This window comes from Ursus americanus, chromosome 33 (assembly GCF_024610735.1).
Source record: "Ursus americanus isolate L20-20 chromosome 33, mUrsAme1.1.p, whole genome shotgun sequence".
NCBI classification, from domain to species: domain Eukaryota; kingdom Metazoa; phylum Chordata; class Mammalia; order Carnivora; family Ursidae; genus Ursus; species Ursus americanus.
Genome location: NC_142159.1, coordinates 19,517,760 through 19,536,951, shown reverse-complemented (window position 1 = coordinate 19,536,951; position 19,192 = coordinate 19,517,760). Strand labels below are relative to the sequence as shown.

The following is a 19,192-nucleotide window of genomic DNA, read 5'->3' as shown; positions in this document are numbered from 1 at the left end:
ATACACCATTTCGTTTCTCCAGTCATCGACTGTCGGACACTTGGGTGATTTCCAGTGTTGGCTACTACAAGGAGTGCTGCTGTGGACATCCACGTACAGGGGTGACCTATGTTTTCCTTTCTTGGGTGGATACCTGAGAGCAGAGTTGTTGGGGCAATTTTTTATGTCATTTGAATTCTTTCTAATAAACACATATTTCTTTTATAGTAAACCAATGTTTTAAAAATCATTTTTTCGGGGTGCCTGGGTGGCTCAGTCGGTTCAGCATCTGACTTGGGCTCAGGTCATGATCTCAGAGTCCTGGGATCGAGCTCCTTGTCGGGCTCCCTGCTCAGCGGGGAGGCTGCTTCTCTCTCTCCCTTTGCCCCTCTGCCCCTCCCCCACTCATGCTTGCTTTCTCTCTTTCTCAAATAAATAGATAAAATATTTTTTAAAAATCATTTTTTCAAAAAGATGAAGTGAATCCATAGAAAAAGATAGTGGACCAAACTTTGAGATAGGGAAGGACCAGCTGGGAGCCAGGACTGAGGCCACCAGTAGGTAGGCAGGTAACTGAGCCAAAGATCACCCTTCTCCGGGCCTCACGGAACATGGGGGTGGGGCAGGGGTGGGCAGGGCAGCAGCTGAGCTGGAACGAAGACATCTCCAGCCCTTTCAGCCCTGACAGCTCAAAATCTTAAGGCAGCCTACGTTCCCACGCCTAGTTCGAGAAACACATTAGGGAAATGATCTGGCCTTGTGGGTTCTCTCCCTAAAAGGATGAGTACCCTAAAATCGGTAGTCTAGACAACAAGACCAGATTCAACCCAGAAGAATATTTCAGGTCACACCCTCTCCAATCTCTAATTGAGAGGTGAACAGATAGTTAACTCTATGTGCCACTTAATCTTCCACTTTATTTTTATTTTTTTTTTAAGATTTTATTTATTTGAGAGAGAGAGAGACAGGCAGAGATAGCGACAGAGATCACGATCGAGTGGGGAGGAGAGGGAGAAGCAGGCTCCCTACTGAGCAGGGACCCCAATGCGGGGCTGGATCCCAGGACCCTGGGATCATGACCTGAGCAAAAGGCAGACACTTAACCGACTGAGCCACCCAGGTGCCCCTTAATCTTCCACTTTAAACCTATGCTTCTCAAACTAAAATATGCCTACAAAATCCTGGGGATCTTGTTAATATGCTAATGTTGAACCAATGGGTCTGAAGTGGGACCTCGACTCTGTCCTTCTAATAAGGTCCCAGGTGAAGTCTGCACTGCTGGTCCCAGAATCACAATTTAACTACCAAGGCTCTACCCTTCCTACGCAGGGGAAGAAAATGGCACTTCACAAATTTTGCCATTTGCTCATTAGGGAACTCAGTCCCTATTGAATGTATTTTTCTTTCTTTCTTTTTTTTTTTTTTTTGAAAGAGAGCATGAGCAGGGGGTGGGGCAGAGGGAGAGGGACAAGCAGACTCCCCGCTGAGTGCCAGGGGTGATTGATCCCAGGACCCTGAGATCATGACCTGAGTCCAAGTCAGAAGCTTAACCCACTGAGCCACCCAGGCGCCCCCCTATTGAATGTGTTTTGATGGATCTCTGATTAGCAGTTCAATGAGTCAATGGCTGTAAGAACAAAATGCTTATGCCTCTTCCAGGAAGAACATGGGGAAAATTGATGTCATGTTATCCTTGTGATAGTTGTGAGATTAGAAGCTGGTCCCTCGTTTTGCACATGGGGAGGTTCAGAGAGGGCAGGCAAATGGCCGAGTCGTGCTTTGTTCTCCAGTCTGACTCCAGACCTGGCGCTGGCCCCCCTGCACCTCAGCTCCCCTCTTCCCTCTGTCTTCCACTGGAACCCCCTTTCAGCCACGGCTATGGCGACAGTTGGCAGTCCTAGAGAGAAAAAGATCTGTTCCTCTAGACGTGCAAATGTGTGTCACAAAGATGTTTGCAGCAATATTTATAACAGGGAAAGAATTGCCACTGCACACCGTAGAATTGCTACAAGCTGACATAAAACCACACAAACTGCCTTCGCCTGCTGTTTCTTGCTTGGGTTCCATCCCTCCTTGTCCTGTATTTGTTTCTTCTCTATGTCCCTCCACTAGAAGGTAAATTTGTGGAAGGCAAAGACATTGCTGGGTCCCTAACTTCTGGGCACACAGTAGGAGCTCAATAATATTGGTTATATGAATGACCTGAAACATTTTGAGATAGCAGGTAAAAAAGTGAGTTGCAGAATGGTACGCATGGAACAACTCCATTTTTGTTTAGAAAATGTTTGAACGCAAGTAGAGAAAAATCTGTAAGGCCACATGTTAATTATCTTGGGGATCGGGACTGGGGCTTATGTGTGGCTGATTCTCATTTTCCATTGTTTCATTCCTTTTTTTTTTTTTAATATATATGAGCATGAATTTCTTTAGTAATAATTTTTTCAAAAAGTGTTTTTTTTTAAAGATTTTATTTAATTGTTTGACAGAGATAGAGATAGCCAGTGAGAGAGGGAACACAAGCAGGGGGAGTGGGAGAGGAAGAAGCAGGCTCATAGCGGAGGAGCCTGATGTGGGGCTCGATCCCATAACGCCAGGATCACGCCCTGAGCCAGAGGCAGATGCTTAATGACTGTGCTACCCAGGCGCCCCCAAAAGTAAGTGTTTTTTAAAAAAATAATCATCCGGGGGCACCTGGTTGGGTCAGTCAGTGGAGCATGCGACTCTTGATCTTGGAGTTGTGGGTTCGAGGCCCACGTAGGGTGTAGAGATTGCTTAAAAATAAAGTGTTGGGGGCAACTGGGTGGCTCAGATGGTTAAGCGGCTGCCTTCAGCTCAGGTCATGACCCCAGGGTCCTGGGATCCAGCCCCATGTTGTCGGGCTCCTGGCTCAGCAGGGAGTCTGCTTCTCCCTCTCCCTCTGCCTCTCCCCCTGCTTATGTTCTCTCTGTCTCTCTCTCTCTCTGTCTCTCTCAAATGAATAAATAAAAAATCTTTAAAAAAATAAGTCACATCAAATCAAATCAAATCTTGGGATGCCTCGGTGGCTCAGTCTGTGAAGCATCTGACTCTTGGTTTCGGCTCAGGGCATGATCTCAGGGTCATAGGAATGACCCCTGCTTGGGCTCTGCTGAGCATGGAGCCTGCTTGGGATTCTCTCTTTCCCTCTCCCTCTGCCCCTCCCCATACACCTGTGCACCATCTCTGTCTCTGTCGAAACAAAACCAAAAACCCTTAAAAGAAGAATCATCCATACTCCTGTCTATTATGTATGTATAGATGGACAGATGTATAAGGACATGTATTCCAGCATTATTTATCATAGCAAAACATTGGAAATTATCTTTTGCACGCTTTAAAATAGATATTGTTTTGATTTTTTGCAAAGAACATTGCAATGGACTGAATGTTTCCGTCCCTTCTCCACCTCCACCAAATTTATGTGTTGAAATCCCAACCTCTAATGTGATGGCGTGTGGAGGCGGGGCATTTTAAACAGGATCAGATCTCAAGGGCAGAGCCCTCACGGTGGGATGCGTGCTTAAGAAGAGGCCCCAGAGGGTTCCTTCACCCCTTCCTCGATGTGAGGATTTAGCAAAAAAGAAAAAAAAAAAAAGAAAAAAAAAACTTGTCTATGAACCAGGAAACGGGTCCTCAAAAGACAATGAATCTGCCGGTGCCTTGGTCTTAGACCTCCCAGTGTCCAGAACTGGGAGAAAATAAATTCCGGTTGCTTATAAGCCATCCGGTCTATGGAATGTTGTTACAGCAGCCCAGACAGACGAAGACCAACATGTGTTTGTGTAACTGAAAACAAAAAACAGACACGAGGGTGCTGTGTAGGCTAGCCGGCTTATAACCCAGGGCAGCCACAGCTCCCCTCTGGCCCGCAGTCCAGGTGCCGCGGCACCTGCCAAGCCTATTCTGTGTTTTCTTCTCCCACACGCCACACGAACAGTGGAAACGGTGTCTGACAATGGAGACCAGCAGAGGCAAATAGGCAATCTGCTTCAGAGGCCACATGCCTCGATCCACGCTGTCTCCTTAGGGACAAGTCAGAAGCCCTGCCAGTACCATGGGCTTGTCTCTGGAAGCTGTGGCCTCTGTCCGTGGCCCCGACTTCATGGGCTCCCGGCTCATACTGACCGTCCACTCGGGACAGGGTAAACAGACAGTGGGTATGTTCTCTGAGCATTGTGGGGAAGTAAGTCCCAAGTCTAGCTCTGCCTGTTGGGTGATTTATCTGCCTCATTATCCCACACAGGCTAGAGGTCACCGTGGTGAACTTCCCTTTGATAACAATCTCCCCAACAAATATTAATGCAGCTGTGGGCAGAACATTAGGACTTCCTCCTGCCTTCCAGGACTTGACAATGTGTCATTACTCAAGTCCAGACATAAGTCCCTCCGAGTTAGGGTCCCGTAGAGACCCTGTTTGGGGGGGGTGCTCCCAGTCCACTACCAAATGAAGAAATGCTACATTAAGAGCTTTACAAAAATTACAGTACATTTTAAATGTTTCCATTAACCAAATTGACCCTTTTAAGACACACACTGATCACAACACAATTATGCTAGTCAGAAGATGACGGGGATGATAAAAATATTCGTGCATGACAGATCACACGCTGCGTGGCCTGGTAAGGGGACACACATTTGAAGTTGTCTGGGGGGTGTCTTCTCTCTCTCCGCTCTGGGGCTGCGAGCCACGGCGTGGGATGGTTGGTACCTGCTCCTGCCTGCTCGTTCTCTGCCACGTCCCACACCTGCTTTGTTTTCACCTCCGCCTTTATCCCTCCCAGAAAATGTCTTGTCGCTTCATTGGCCGAACGTCCCCTTTAGAATATAAGTGCCACGAGACGGGAGCCTTCTCTGTCCATGTCACCGCTGGCACATGGTGGGCGCTCCGCAAATGTTGGTCCAACGAGTAGACGTAGGACAGCCTCGTTTCTGGGAGATCGGGTGCACACACAGACACGTGGGATTTCGTGATAAGGAACAGTGCGTGACGGTTCCCGGGGAGGCGGCTTGTAGGACAGGCGTGCAGAGCCCCGGGCCACGGCTCCGGTCCCGCTAAGCTGCTGCTATCTGCCGAGTAACCTTGGGCCAAATGCCACTCGTCCCCAAGGCTCAGTTTCCCAACTGGTAACATGGGGAGCGCAGACTAACAGATCATTGGGGTCCCCCTGACTCTGGCATCCTATGGATTCACGGAGGTGATAGTCGGGGTGTCGGAGATGAGTGTGTGGGGCGGAAAGGGGAAGGTGTTCTCCATCGCCAACTGCTCTTCTCTCTGAAGGACGGTATCAGGAGGGAAAAAATCTGTTCAAGACACCATCGCTAGGTGAAAAAGCAAGGCTCAGAAGAGTTTATCTAGAACGATCTCATTTTTGCAAAAGTCAATAAGCATGTTACTACATATAGAAAAGGTTGAGGAATACACACCACGCTGTTGACGGTGTGGACTCTGCAGGGCTGAGCATTTCAGGGAGATTTCACTTCTCATGCTTTGGATTTACATAGCGCTCAAATTTTGTTTTATGCATTTTATTTGTAATCAGTTTTTCTTTCAAAGATAAAAAATTAACCTCTTTACATTGAATTTTTTAAAAGATTTATTTATTTATTTTAGAAACAGAGAGAAGGGGTGGGGGGAGGGGCAGAGGGAGAGAATCTCGAGCGGACTCCCCGCTGAGTGTGGAGCCTGAAGTGGACCCCATCTCATGACCCTGAGATCGTGACCTGAGCCGAAATCAAGAGTCAGATGTTTAACCGACTGGCGCCCCTACATTAAATTGTTTTAAAATTTATTTATACATGTTTCTTTTTCCTTTCTTCCTAGGAAGTTCTGTTTTGTTTTTTGGATGAGCCACGATAATCAGTTGCTGTAATTCTCCCAGGAGGATTTGAAATATGCAGGATTAATTTGTCTTTAAGCTGAATGCCCCTAGATGACAGGACCTTGAGCTGACTGTACGATGTACAAAAGGGTCTACGTAACATATTTAAGTTAGAAGGCGTAATCGGCTGTGAAGTTGCTGCCCCATGTAGGAATTATGTCATTGCTGATTATGTGTCTTTCTCTGTCCCATCCCCTGGGTCCACACCAGAGGAAACCACTCTCCTAAATTCTATTTAACCGTCCTTTCTTCTTATTACTATTTCCCTCAAAAATTTTTTTTTAAAGATTTTATTTAGGGATGCCTGGGTGGCTCAGTCGGTTAAGGCTGCTCCCCCTGCTTCTCTCTCTCACTCTCTGTCTTATTTGACAGATAGAGAAAAGATTTTATTTATTTATTTGAGAGAGAGCGAGAGAGAGAGAGCACAAGCAGGGGGAGTGCAGAGGGAGAGGGAGAAGGAGAAGCAGGCTCCCCCCTGAGCAGGGAGCCTGACATGGGGCTCGATCCCAGGACCCTGGGATCATGACCTGAGCTGAAGGCAGACACTTAACCAACTGAGCCACCCAGGCACCCCTCCCTTAAACATTTTATGAGGGGCACCTGGCTTTCTAAGTCAGTAGAGTATGAGATTCTTGCAGGGTTGTGAGTTCGAGCCCCACGTTGGGTGCAGAGATTACTTTTAAAAAGTTTTTTATGAGAAGTACGTATATCCTTAATCGATATGTTTGTGAAAACTCATCAAGCTGTATACCTATAATTTGTCTACTTTTCTTTTTTTTTAAATTATTTTAAAGATTTTATTTTATTTATTTGACAGAGGGAGAGAGAGCAAGCGAGAGAGAGGGCAAAAGCAGGGGGAGCAGCAGAGGGAGAGGGAGAAGCAGGCTTCCCGCTGAGCAAGGAGCTCTATGCGGGGCTTGATCCCAGGACCCTGGGATCATGACCTGAGCCGAAGGCGGACGCTTAACCAACTGAGCCACTCAGGTGCCCCTACTTTTCTATACATGTAACTGTATGTATGAACATCAATGAAAAGTTAACCAAAAAAGTACGGGTGCTCAGGCAGTTACACCCTAAGACCAAGGTCGGAGGGACCCCTGCCCTGGGGTCTGCTTTAGAAGACCCTGCTCAGTGACGAGTCCACAGAGCCAGAGGAAGGTGCCACCCCCACCCCCCAATCCTGGCAAAGCATAGCCTCATTCCTTCATCTTACTCCAGGTACCCAAATTGTGGGGTTTTTTTTTTTTTTAAGATTTTATTTCTCTTTTGAGACAGAGAGAGAAAGCCTGACATGAGGTGGATCCCAGGACCCCGAGATTATGACGTCAGCCGAAGACAGACTGAGCTTAACCGACTGAGCCAGCCAGGCGCCCCTCCAGGTACCCAAATTTTTATGATAGTGTATTTGTCAAGGTGGGAACATAGAAAAACATTTTATTTAACAGTTTGTTAGCTTGATTGGTAGCTGTTAAGTATCTTAGACCTAGTGATGTGAATCTCTACTGGTACTCTTTTTTTTTTTTTTTTAAGTAAACTCAACTCTACCCCAACATGGGGCTCAAATTCATGAGCCAAGATCAAGAGTCACATGTTCTACTGACTGAGCCAGGCCTCCCGCCCCCACCCCGTACTCTTGTTCTAGGCCCTGCAAATGTTAGGGGTGAGGCTGTATTCAGGGCCTACTCCCAGAGGGGATGGGGTACTTGGATTTTTAAAAAGGTCCTCAAAAAAATAAATAAATAAAAATAAAAATAAATAAAAAGCTCATTAGCTGGGATGCCTGGATGTCTCCATCTGTTAAGTGCCTGCCTCAGTCTCCCTGCTCAGCGCGGAGCCTGCTTCTCCCTCTCCCTCAGCAGCTGCCCCTGCCTGTGCACACTCGCTCTCATAAAGAAATAAAATCTTTAGGGGCGCCTTGGTGGCACAGCGGTTAAGCGTCTGCCTTCAGCTCAGGGCGTGATCCCGGCGTTATGGGATCGAGCCCACATCAGGCTCCTCCGCTATGAGCCTGCTTCTTCCTCTCCCACTCCCCCTGCTTGTGTTCCCTCTCTCGCTGGCTGTCTCTATCTCTGTCGAATAAATAAATAAAATCTTAAAAAAAAAAAAAAACTTAAAAAAAAAAAAAGAAATAAAATCTTTAAGAAAATAAAAACTAAAAAAAAAATAAAATCTCCCCAGCTGATTCTCGTGTGTAGCCAGAGTTGAGAATCTGTTTTAAGATAGTTTAGTTTTGATGGAGCTAATGTATCCTTTCCTTTCTGGTCTGTTTTGTTATTTGTTTGTTTTTCAAATCTTGAGAAACCCTTCTTTATGGGGCACCTGGGTGGCTCAGTCGCTTAGGCGTCTGCCTTCAGCTCAGGTCATGATCCCGGGGTCCTACTCAGTGGGGAGTCTGCTTCTCCCTCTGCTCCTCCCCCTGTGTGTGCTTGCTCTCTCTCTCTCTCTCTCTCTCTCTCATAAATAAATAAAATCTTAAAAAGAAAAGAAACCCCTCTTTACCCTGAGCTCATAACAATCATCCCATATTTTTCTGAAAGTTTTAAAGTTTTGCTTTCATACTTACTATCTGGATTGATTTTCCTATGCATGTAGTGAGATAAGCTCCGTTGCATTTCTTTCTAAACGGGCTGCAGGTGACCCCAGTACCATTCCCTCGCCAGTCCCTCCTTCGTGCAGGTTGGCACTGCCACCCATATCACGCTGTCGGGCTGCTCTGGGACTCTTTCCTGATCTGTCCCGTAGGCTTCCTTTTCTGTAATTAATATTTATGACTTGTGTGATTTGGTTCATTTTTCCATGAAAAAAAACCCCAACCCTACTACTCTTAGGAAAGACTCTGAAACTCATTCACCCAGATCCATGATTGTTAATGGTGTTAAAATGACACCACTCCCAACGTGTTTCTGAATTTAACAGGGATCACACTTCAAGCCAAAGGAGAGAAGCTCTAGCAAGTGACATTTCAGCTGAGCTAGCCGTTGAGTGGGGTGCGATGGGGAGGAGGCCAGCAGCAGCGTCCGGGAGACCCTAAAATCATGACATCTGGGAAGCAACCCCTGTTGGGCATATAGGCCAACCCTAGCACACAGGTAAACAGTCCACAGCACCGGGGCAGGGGGAATTTGAGGAATTCGCTTACTTCTCAAGTGGACAGAGGGGGAGATTGGAGAGAAGAGGACTAGAGAAGTATTTGGTTCCTCCTCCTCTCTCCCTCCCCTCCTCCTCCTCTACCTCTTCTTCCTCCTTCTCCTCCTCCTCCAGTTATCTGGGATTTCTGGCATCGGAGAAATCTGCAACCATACCTAGGCGTTGACTCTGATCCTTTCTCCAGGGCCAAATGCAGCCTTTGCAAGACAGAGTGAACGCTACTTAGAGTGTCGGGGTTTTTTCGGATGAATGATGGTCTGCCTTAGTGAAAACAAAGCACTAGACTTTTTGGGCCATGAAGACCAGGGTTTGAGTACCGGTTCCGCCCACTCGGAACTGAATCCAGGCCTCCATTGCCTCCTTTATAAAGTTAGGGTAATGCTGCCTTCCGCAAAAAGTTCTAATGAGGGGCGCCTGGCTGGCTCAGTCTGAAGAGCGTGCGACTCTTGATCTCAGGGTCGTGAGTTTGAGTCTCATGTTGGGTGTAGAGAGTACTTAAATAAATAAAACGTTTAAAACTTAAAAAAAAAAAGTTCTAATGAGCTGAAGTCTTGGAAAGGGCTTTGAAAGCTGCACAGCTCCTGCCAAGTGTTAGCTGTATGGATAAGATGCCCGTCTAGCCCCTAGTTGGAAGTCATCTGGAACAATTAACGCTCAAGGCCTCTCCTAAGGGAGGAAAATAGAGGTATTTGAGTTGATGTTTTATAACCCACTTTACCTTAAATAACACCGGGCAAGAGCTGAATCACAGCACATGAATTATAGCCTGGACATAAGATTGTTGGAAACGTTCCCCAACATTTTTAGCCAAAACATTGTTCATTCCACAATGTTCTCCCTTTTCTGCATCCCACACCCAGCCAAGGACTGACTCAGTCTTCAGGGAGAAGTCCCTTGAATTCAACAACACTGTATTTAACCTCTTTTTTTTAAAGTGTATTTCTTTATTTTAAGTCGGCTCCACACCCAACGTGGGGCTTGAACTCACGACCCTGAGATCAAGAGTCAGACACTCTTCTGACCAACCAGCCAGGCGCCCCGTATTTAGCTCTTCCTGTATTCCTACACTGAGCCAGGCTTCTTCAGGTCAGGAGGGCCCCGGTCCTAGAGGTCCTCAAGAGACCAAAGCAAAAGTTGTCACCGATGTCATAAAGTGATTCAGGCATTAGTGAGAGGACGTACTAAGAGATAAACAGCAAGTTTCCTTCCAGCTCTAAAGTTGGACGTGGAAGAGCTCCCGCGGTCTAGAAGCAGAGAGGCTCGTTAGGGAGATAAGGCACGAACACAGGAGTGTAGACAAAAGGCCAAAATGAGTACAATGAAGAAACGGCTCTAAGACCTCAGGGGCCAGTGGGGACCGGAGAGGGACGCATTCCTGGAGGTGAATCTTGACTCGCAGGCGTAGGATTGGGAAGGGAGAGAGGGAGGAGAAAAGACAGTTGTGGGAAGAGGCAAGAGACCATATTAGCCAAGGCTGGAATCCCAATCCGACCACCACCGACGGAGCACATCTCCGAGGCAGGTGCAAACACAACTAGGAATTTCAGTCCTGAAGAAACCCTGAAATACCTCTTGGTGTCAATCACATGACTTCTTCAAGCTGAAACCGCTTGTTCTGTGGCAACGGGGTAGGTGTCTCTTTGTTTCAGGGCAGCAATCCCCTGGAAGAAGGTGGAAACCTGACCCAAGGATGGCACATTAGCTTCGTGACGAGAGGGGGCGTCTGGGCTCATTCTTCATTTGTTCCTCCAGCCCTCTCAACCCTTTTGCAATCCATTACCCACGTAACACCCACTTCCATTTGGGGCACCTGGCACGCTCAGTCGGTAGGGCACGCGACACCCGATCTCTGGGTGGAGAGTTCGAGCCCCGCTTGAACTGGGGTAGAGTTTACTTTATTTATTTATTTATTTATTTATTTATTTATTTATTTATTTATTTATTTTTAAGATTTTATTTATTTGACAGAGAGAGACAGCCAGTGAGAGAGGGAACACAAGCAGGGGGAGTGGGAGAGGAAGAAACAGGCTCCCTGTGGGGCTCGATCCCAGGACCCTGGGATCACGGCCTGAGCCGAAGGCAGATGCTTAACGACTGAGCCACCCAGGCGCCCCAGAGTTTACTTTAAAAAAAGAAAGGGGGGGCGCATGGGTGGCTCAGTCAGTTAAACATCTGCCTTCTGCTCGGGTCGTGATCTTGGGGTCCTGGGATCGAACCCGCATCAGTCTCCCTGCTCCGTGGGGAGTCTGCTTCTCCCTCTCCCTCTGCTCCTCTCCTCCCCACTCATTCTTTCCTCTCTCTCAAATAAATAAGTAAAATCTTTAAAAAAAAAAAAAGACTGCAGGTTGAAATAAGTATAAGGAAGAAAGATAAAGCAAGGGAGAGGCGTTCTTGATGGCCACAAAGGGCCTAACAAAGTGTTATCTGAGATCTGATGGTGTGGAGGAGGCTTCCACGTGTATCTCGTGTATCTCGAGGCAAAGCAGTAGAGGCAGAGGAAACAGCGGAGATAAAGCCCGGAGCCGGGATTAGCATCATGTATCTGAATGACCATTGCAAGGAACGGTGGCTATTTTTTTAACTGGGTGAAGCATGTGGGTTTCACCCAGCAAGGCACTCCCTTAGAGCTGGCTATAGGGTAGGCATGGCTTAAGAAGTCAGCCTGTGTGACTTAGGACAACTGAAGTTGGATGGTTTGGACCAGCTGTCACTGAAGGAAGGGCGGGTCCTTGGTCTGTGACTGCCAATCGGCATACCCAGACTCTAGGGCAGCGACACTGCAGCTGAAGGGGAAGGAGGAGTATAGTCTGCTAGTCAGTGCGAGGGGCGATTCCAGCCAGGCAAATTCCCCTTCCATTCTGGACATTGCTGAAGCCTTGTAGAGCTCACAGGCACTCACACACAGTCTCAGATCTACAAGTTATGTGGGCAGGGTCTTCAGCCTCCTGTTGTAGACAAGAAAGCTAAAGTAAAATGACTTGCCTGTGACACAGTAAGCTATGAGCCAGGCTGAGACCCAGTTTTCCTGACCCCCCCCCACCCATCGAGTGCTTGTTCCTTAAAGAAGACTGCCGCATGGACCCCAAGATGTTGGGGTCAGAACTCTGAAAAGCTGATGAGTGGGAAGAAGCCTGCTCCTTCCTTCTCTCAGCCCACCTTTGCATCTTTAATTATAAATACGCCACTTGGGGTGCCTGGGTACCTCAGTCGTTAAGCATCTGCCTTGGGGTCAGGTCAGGATCCCAAGGTCCTAGGATGAGCCCTGCATCGGGCTCCTTGCTCAGCAGGGAGTCTGCTTCTCCCTCTCCCACTCCCCCTACTTGTGTTCCCTCTCTCTCTCTATCAAATAAATAAATAATATCTTTCAAAAAAATACGCCACTTTCCATTTCCAGACACAATTTCTGGGGCCTCTATTCCTCTCCAAATCCATGTTCAACTTTCTCTCATATCCTCATTAATATTTACTGATGATAAAGTTAAATGTATTTTTTAAAGATCTTATTTATCTATTTGACAAAGAGAGAGAGAGCACAAGCAGGGGGAGCGGCAGGCAGAGGGAGAAGCAGACTCCCCGTTGGGCAGGGAGCCCGATGCAGTACTCGATCCCAGGACCCTGGGATCATGAGCTGAGCTGAAGGCAGATGCTTAACCAACTGAGCCACCCAGGCATCCCTAAAGTCAAATGTATTATTTCCAATGTGAGAATATTGCATTTGCATGAGGGATAAATCTTAAATCAATGACACGAGTAGTTGTGGGGGACAGCAACGTCCAATAGAAATATAACGTGAGCCACACGTGAAATTTAAAATTCTCTAGTAGCCACATTCAAAACATAAAAAGGGACAGGGTTGGGGAGACTGGGTGACTCAGTTGGTTAAGCGTCTGACTCTTGATTTTGGCTCAGGTCATGACCTCAGGGTCGTGAGATCGAGCCCAGTGTCCGGTTCTGTGCTTAGCACAGAATCTGCTGGAGATTCTCTCGCCCTCTCGCCCTCTGCCCCTCCCCCACCCCGGAACATACGTGTGCGTTTGCCCTCTCTCTCTTTCTCACGACCCTGAGACCGTGACCTGAGCCAAAATCGAGAGTCTGATGCTCAACTGACGGAGCTACCCATGTGCCCCAGTGGACATCTTTTTTGGGGGGCAACGTGTCTTCTAATATCCCTCCGGTCACACTAGAAGAGCATGTATCATCCAAGAAATAGAAATGAAAAGGAACTATAGTTAACTTGACTTTTTTTTTTAAAGATTTTATTTATTTATTTGGCAGAGAGACAGCCAGCGAGAGAGGGAACACAAGCAGGGGGAGTGGGAGAGGAAGAACCAGGCTCCCAGCGGAGCAGGGAGCCTGATGTGGGGCTCGATCCCAGGACTTTGGGGTCACGCCCTGGGGTCACGCTTAACAACTGAGCCACCCAGGCGCCCCTAACTTGACTTTTAAAACTGTGGAAGCTTAAACTGGAAGGGCTCTCTGAGATTCTCTGGCCCAGAAGTCCGCAAACTTCGGTCCTGGGCCAGATCTGGCTCACTGCCTCTTTTATTCTACAGCCTGGGAGCTAACGATGGTTTTTACATATTTAAATGGTTAAGAAATAAGTGAAGAAAGAATAATGCTTCATGGTAGAGGAATATTACATCAAATTCAAAATTCAGTGTAATAATAAAGTTTAACCGGAACATCTTCACGCTCATTTGCTTAATTTTGCCTGCAGCTGCTTTCGAGCTATGACGGCGGGTGAGTGGCCGCCACAGAGACCATATGGCCCATCACACCCAACATGGGATGGTCCGGCCTTTTGCAGAAGAAGCAGGTTCACCCCTGGACTGGAGAAGCAGCTCCCGTTCTGTTGGTGGGAAACTGAGGCAGAGAGAGAGAAAATGACCAGCTTGAGACCACACAGTCTGCCAATGGCCAGATGAGAGCCCTTGGTTCCCTGTTAGGGCTTTTTTCAACTACACGACCCCATCAAGGCAGGTAAGAAGGTTCTCGGTTTATCACGACAATGACCACTTGGTCCTTGTGTACGTTTTCTTTTAGCGCCTTCCCACACGCAGGCCTGATCTAGGCTTTAGAATGAGCCGGCCTCATCTGTAACCTCAAGAGGGCAGCCCCGGCTAAGGTGACTCCAGAGTGCACCCTCTTATCCAAGAGAACCAAAATCCCAAATCCAATCAGTATGTCGTCTTGTCCCCCCAGCCCCGCCCAGAAGAAAGAAAATGGGTCAGAAGGGCCTGAATCGGTTTTGACGGTGATCTGCATACATATGAGTCCAAATGTAAGACACTTCCCTTTTATTTTAAACCAATCACCAAAGCTGAATTCGAGCACACACAGAAAAAACAAACATAAACTAAAAAAAGCCCCACATGTGGCTAGGACAGAAGGCACGGAAGCCAAATCAGCAGCAAAAGAAAGGTAGGCATTTCAGAGAGAAACACCCACGCGTTAAACACACGCACACACACACACACTTTTCTGAGTATTGGGGGAACGTGGAGAGGAAATTAGTTCTCCCACAGCCCTAGGGACAGGTTTACGTAGGTGAGCGGAGCTGTGCTCATGACCCAGATTTGTCCTTGTTCTGAGTGGGCTGAAGAAGAGTTTCCATCTCTTTGTTGGGGGGAAGGCTAATTGTAAAATGGGGCTAGTGGGCCTTGCAGCCTAGCATCAGGGAGGTATTTATGAAGTATAATTAATGTTTGCAGCGGGTTTGGGGATCCCAGATTAAAAGGTGCCCTGCGCCAGGCGCAAGACGGGTGGGTGTTCCTTCGAGGGCAGGTGTCACCACTGTTGTTGTTGACTAAGGCAGTAGGGGACGAAAGTAGGTTAAGACCGTGTGGCACAATCCTTCAACGTGACCCAGAACAGGAAACCCGTCCAGGGAGACTATCACATCAGATGGTGCAGAGAAATTTCACGGAGAACGCACAGATCCCCTGAGGCAGAATGGTCGGCTTCAGGACACCTAATCTTGCCTGGAAGAAATCTGGTGTGGCTAATTGGAAAAGCACATGTGGCACTTCCGGCTTTACAAGGAAGGGGGTTGAGCTGCATTACTCAGCACACGTATTTCCTCAGCCTGAGCTTGACTTCTGAGATCTTCTGAGAACTGAGTATTTTTTCTAGGTAATCCTAAAAGGCCTGGTGCTGGGTAACAGCAGGAACTAGGCTGGAAGTCTAATTAAGCATCCCTGCATGACAACACTTAAAAACACTTAGGGGAATCCCAGTGAGTTCCTAATGTCTAATTCCTAGATTTAATCCTAAATTGCTCCACCGAATCCTCTTGTATGACCTTGGCTCATTATGTAATATCAAATCACCAGCGAGAACGAGGAAAAATTGAAAATGATGGCATGAGTCGTTTTACTTCTCCTTGTAGATATTCCATCAGAACCAAAGATGAGGGCTTCTTCTAGGAATAAAACCTTAGCAGGGGGCACCTGGCTGGCTCAGTCTGTAGAGCACGTGGCTCTTGATCTCAGAGTCCTGAGTTTGAGTCCCACGTTGGGGGTAGAGTTTACTTAAAAAAACAAAACAATAAAACACCTTACCATATAGGAAATTGCTTTCAAACTCCAACGATCAAGTATATTACTTACTTTAGTCCCTGGAATAGCAAGAAAATGGAAATGCACTGAATGGGATTCTTTTTCTTAGTTATTCTTATCAGCTAGAACTGTGTCCAGATCAGTCCTGTAACATGTGGGAAGATCATATGGATTTATCATGAAAACAAATGGTCTGGTGTGCTTAAGGTACATTAAGAAATTCTCGGCAGAGGGGCAGCTTGATGGCTCAGTCGGTCAAGAGTCTGACTTTTTTTTTTTTCTCAGAGTATTTTATTTATTTGAGACAGAGTGCGAGAGAGCACAAGCAGGGGGAGCAGCAGGCAGAGGGAGAGGGAGAAGCAAACTGCCCGATGAGCGGGGAGCCTGATGTGGGGCTCGAAGCCAAAGGGAGACACACAGCTGACTGAGCCACGCAGGTGCCCCGAGAGTCCGACTCTTGATTTCTGCTCTGATCATGATCTTACGGTGGTGAGATTGAGCCCTGCATCAGGCTCTGTGCTCAGTGCGAGTCGGCTTGGGATTCTCTCCCTCTCCCTCTGCGCCGCCCCCCCATGCGGGTGAGCTCTTTCTCTCAGATAAATTAAATAAATAAACAAACAAATAAATAAAATCTTAAAAAAAAAAAGAAATTTTCAGCAGAAACATCAATACATTTGAAGCTTTATTGTTACCTAGCAAAGTAAATCCACATCCCTGATACAATATTTGCTTTGTAAATTATAATCTACCAAAAAACAAAGCAAAACAAAGAAAGAAAGAAAACGAGAGGTAATATAATACTTAGGTGCTCAGTATTTTTTTTTAAAGATTTTATTTATTTGACAAAGAGACAGGCAGCGAGAGAGGGAACACAAGCAGGGGGAGTGGGAGAGGAAGAAGCAGGCTCCCAGCGGAGGAGCCTGATGTGGGATTCGATCCTGGAACGCCGGGATCATGCCCTGAGCCGAAGGCAGACGCTTAAGGACTGCACTACCCAGGCGCCCCAGGTGCTCAGTATTATAAGTGTAATTTGAGGGGTGCCTGGCTGGCTCAGTCAGAAGAGCATGGACTTCTTGATCTCGGGGTTGTGAGGTTTTTTTGTTGTTGTTTTTAAGATTTATTTATTTGACACACATGGAAAGAGAGACAGCACAAGCAGGGGAGCAGCAGGCAGAGTGAGAGGGAGAAGCAGGCTTCCTGCTGAGCAGAGAGCCCGACCCCAAGACCCTGGGATCATGACCTGAGCCGAAGGCGGACACTCAGCCGACTGAGCCACCCAGGCGCCCCGTCGGCGCTGTGAGTTTGAGATCCCTGTGGGGTGTAGCGATCACTTAAATAAAAATATATAAATAAATAAATGTAACTTGGAACTTAATTTATGACATTCAGATAAAGCTAGCGGACTTAGATGGTTTTGGTTTTTCGGCCTTTTTATAATTGTCAGTTCTGTGATGTTACATGGGTTAAAAGGCCAAATCCCATTCTGTGTCATGTTGTTTCATCCCTGAGTTTCAAGCCAGTTGATAGACACTTTAGGTTCTGACGTAGCCCTCTGAGGAAAAACAAAACAAAGTCTAAGTAACAATGACGATGTTTCCACGTTTATATATTTCTCACTTAAGGAGTCAACAAACTCAGTTTTATCCTTTATCCTAACTCCCCCAAACATAAACACATCCGATGACAAAGCAGTTCTACATCCGATCTGTCCTTTTGTTGGATCTTTTTTTTTTAAGATTTTATTTATTTGACAGAGAGGGAGAGAGAGAGAGAGAGCACAAGCTGAAGGAGGAGCAGAAGGAGAGGGAGAAGCAGGCTCCCCGCTGAGTAGAGAGCCCGCAGGGGACTCAATCCCAGGACCCTGGGATCATGACCTGAGCCAAAGGCAGACACTTCACTGACTGAGCCACCCAGGTGCTCCCTTTTACCAGATCTTCAAAAGAACCCTGAGGGATAGATGTGGCATGTGTAGTATAGATATTTAATAGATAGTCCCTGAAACTAATTCGGTGACTATTTATTGAACCACTACTGTTTGCCAGGCACTATTTTAGATAATGACCGTTCGGCGGCAAATAAACCACGCAAGGATCCTGCCAAAAACGTTTAAGCGACATGCCCGAACACATAGGAAGTAAATCCAAACCTTTTGGCCGGTGTACTGTGTCATCAGTCTCATATTAAGTTGGAAAAGTGAAGCGTAGGTAACTTATGTATCTTGATGCTGTCTCTTAGCATAAGTGGCATTTCTTGCGTGGTCTCGTTCAACCACGCCTCATCAGCATTTGCGCCCGTGTATTCTGGCTTCTGGTCTTCCACTAGATGAACTATTTCTTTCTATCTAGCTATCTAGCAATCTATTTATTACTTTTGGACAGGAAATAGGATTTATTGATGGGTGTGAACAAGGAGGGGGCAGTGCTGAAGTTCTTGTGAGTGCAGGGCACGCCTTCTGTTCAGAGGGCCACCATTAGTGATGTATTGGACCCCAAGGCCACCTGGGATGAGCTTTTCAGCCGCCATGCCTTTAAATCCATTCACAATAAGCCCAGTAAAACCCTACTTCTTGAAGATGTGGATCTTCCTGCGGTCAGGGAACTGGGACTTGGCCCTGCTTAGAGCCTCAGCCACATGCTTCCTGGTAGCTCAGTCACATGTCTGCAGGTTAGTACAGATGCACATGATGACCTGGCCGGTGTGGACCCTGGCCACTGTGCCCTGAGGCTCTCCAAAGGCACCTGCATACCTGTCTGGGGCCTAGATTGGGGACAGCATGAGGTCAGACATGAATGTCCACTATCTCCAAGGTCCCTTAAGGCAACTCATACAGGCAACAGGCTGCATATATTACCAGGGAGGGTACTGTTTGCAGCCATTGCACACTGGGCCCCACGGGGAAAGAGCACATTCAGCTTAATTGGCTGCAGATAGATGAACCATTTTATACTCCTATCCGAAGCCAGTTTCTTCCTGTATGCAGTCCTTCTCTCCTACTTAAGAACATGGATCCAGTCAAACTCTCCTGCCCGATCGATTATCTACTGTGTATAAGCAAGGTTATAAAAAAGCATAGTAGGGGCACCTGGGTGGCTCAGTTGGTTAAGCGTCTGACTCTTGGTTTAGGCTCAGGTCATGATCTCAGGGTTGTGGAATCGAGCCCCACGTTGGGCTCTCTGCTCAGCAGGGAGTCTGCTTCTCCCTTTCCCTCTGCCTGCTGCTCCCTCTGCTTGTGCACGCTCTCTCTCTGCCAAATAAATAAATAAAATCTTTTTTAAAAATAAAGATAAGTTCAAATATTCAGAGGATTTGTCAAGAGAAACAAAAAAACCCCCAAAACTTGTTCTGTTTTTCTCCAAAAGGTAGAACCATAACCAATGGTTAGAAACATCCAGCATGGGGGGCGCCTGGGTGGCTCAGTCAGTTAAGCATCTGCCTTCAGCTCAGGTCATGCTTTCAGGGTCCTGGGATCAAGCCCCACATCCGGCTACCTGCGCAGCAAGGAGCCTACTTCTCCCTTTCTCTCTGCCTCTCCCCATCACTCGTACTCTCTCTCTCCCTCACTGTCTCAAGTAAGTGAAATCTTTTTTTAAAGATTTTATTTATTTGAGAGAG

At 47.1% G+C, this 19,192-nt stretch overlaps 1 protein-coding gene, 1 non-coding gene and 1 pseudogene across 2 annotated transcripts in view; 1 reads left to right on the top strand and 2 right to left on the bottom strand.

Annotated features, from left to right (window-relative positions):
* FBLIM1 (filamin binding LIM protein 1) overlaps positions 1 to 14,043 on the top strand; it is a 44,237-nt gene extending 30,194 nt beyond the window's left edge. The window contains exons 10-11 of the transcript XR_015722824.1: positions 7,152 to 7,255; positions 13,741 to 14,043. The gene's annotated coding sequence lies outside the window, so the exon portion shown is untranslated. The remainder of the gene's footprint in view (positions 1 to 7,151; positions 7,256 to 13,740) is intronic.
* A 3,691-nt stretch (positions 14,044 to 17,734) lies between these two features.
* LOC148107240 (large ribosomal subunit protein uL16-like) lies at positions 17,735 to 18,456 on the bottom strand (annotated as a pseudogene).
* On the bottom strand, positions 18,375 to 18,507 carry LOC123777807 (small nucleolar RNA SNORA70). The gene has a single exon (XR_006775727.1). It is a non-coding gene; the product is annotated as a small nucleolar RNA SNORA70 (small nucleolar RNA).
* Positions 18,508 to 19,192: the final 685 nt, after the last annotated feature.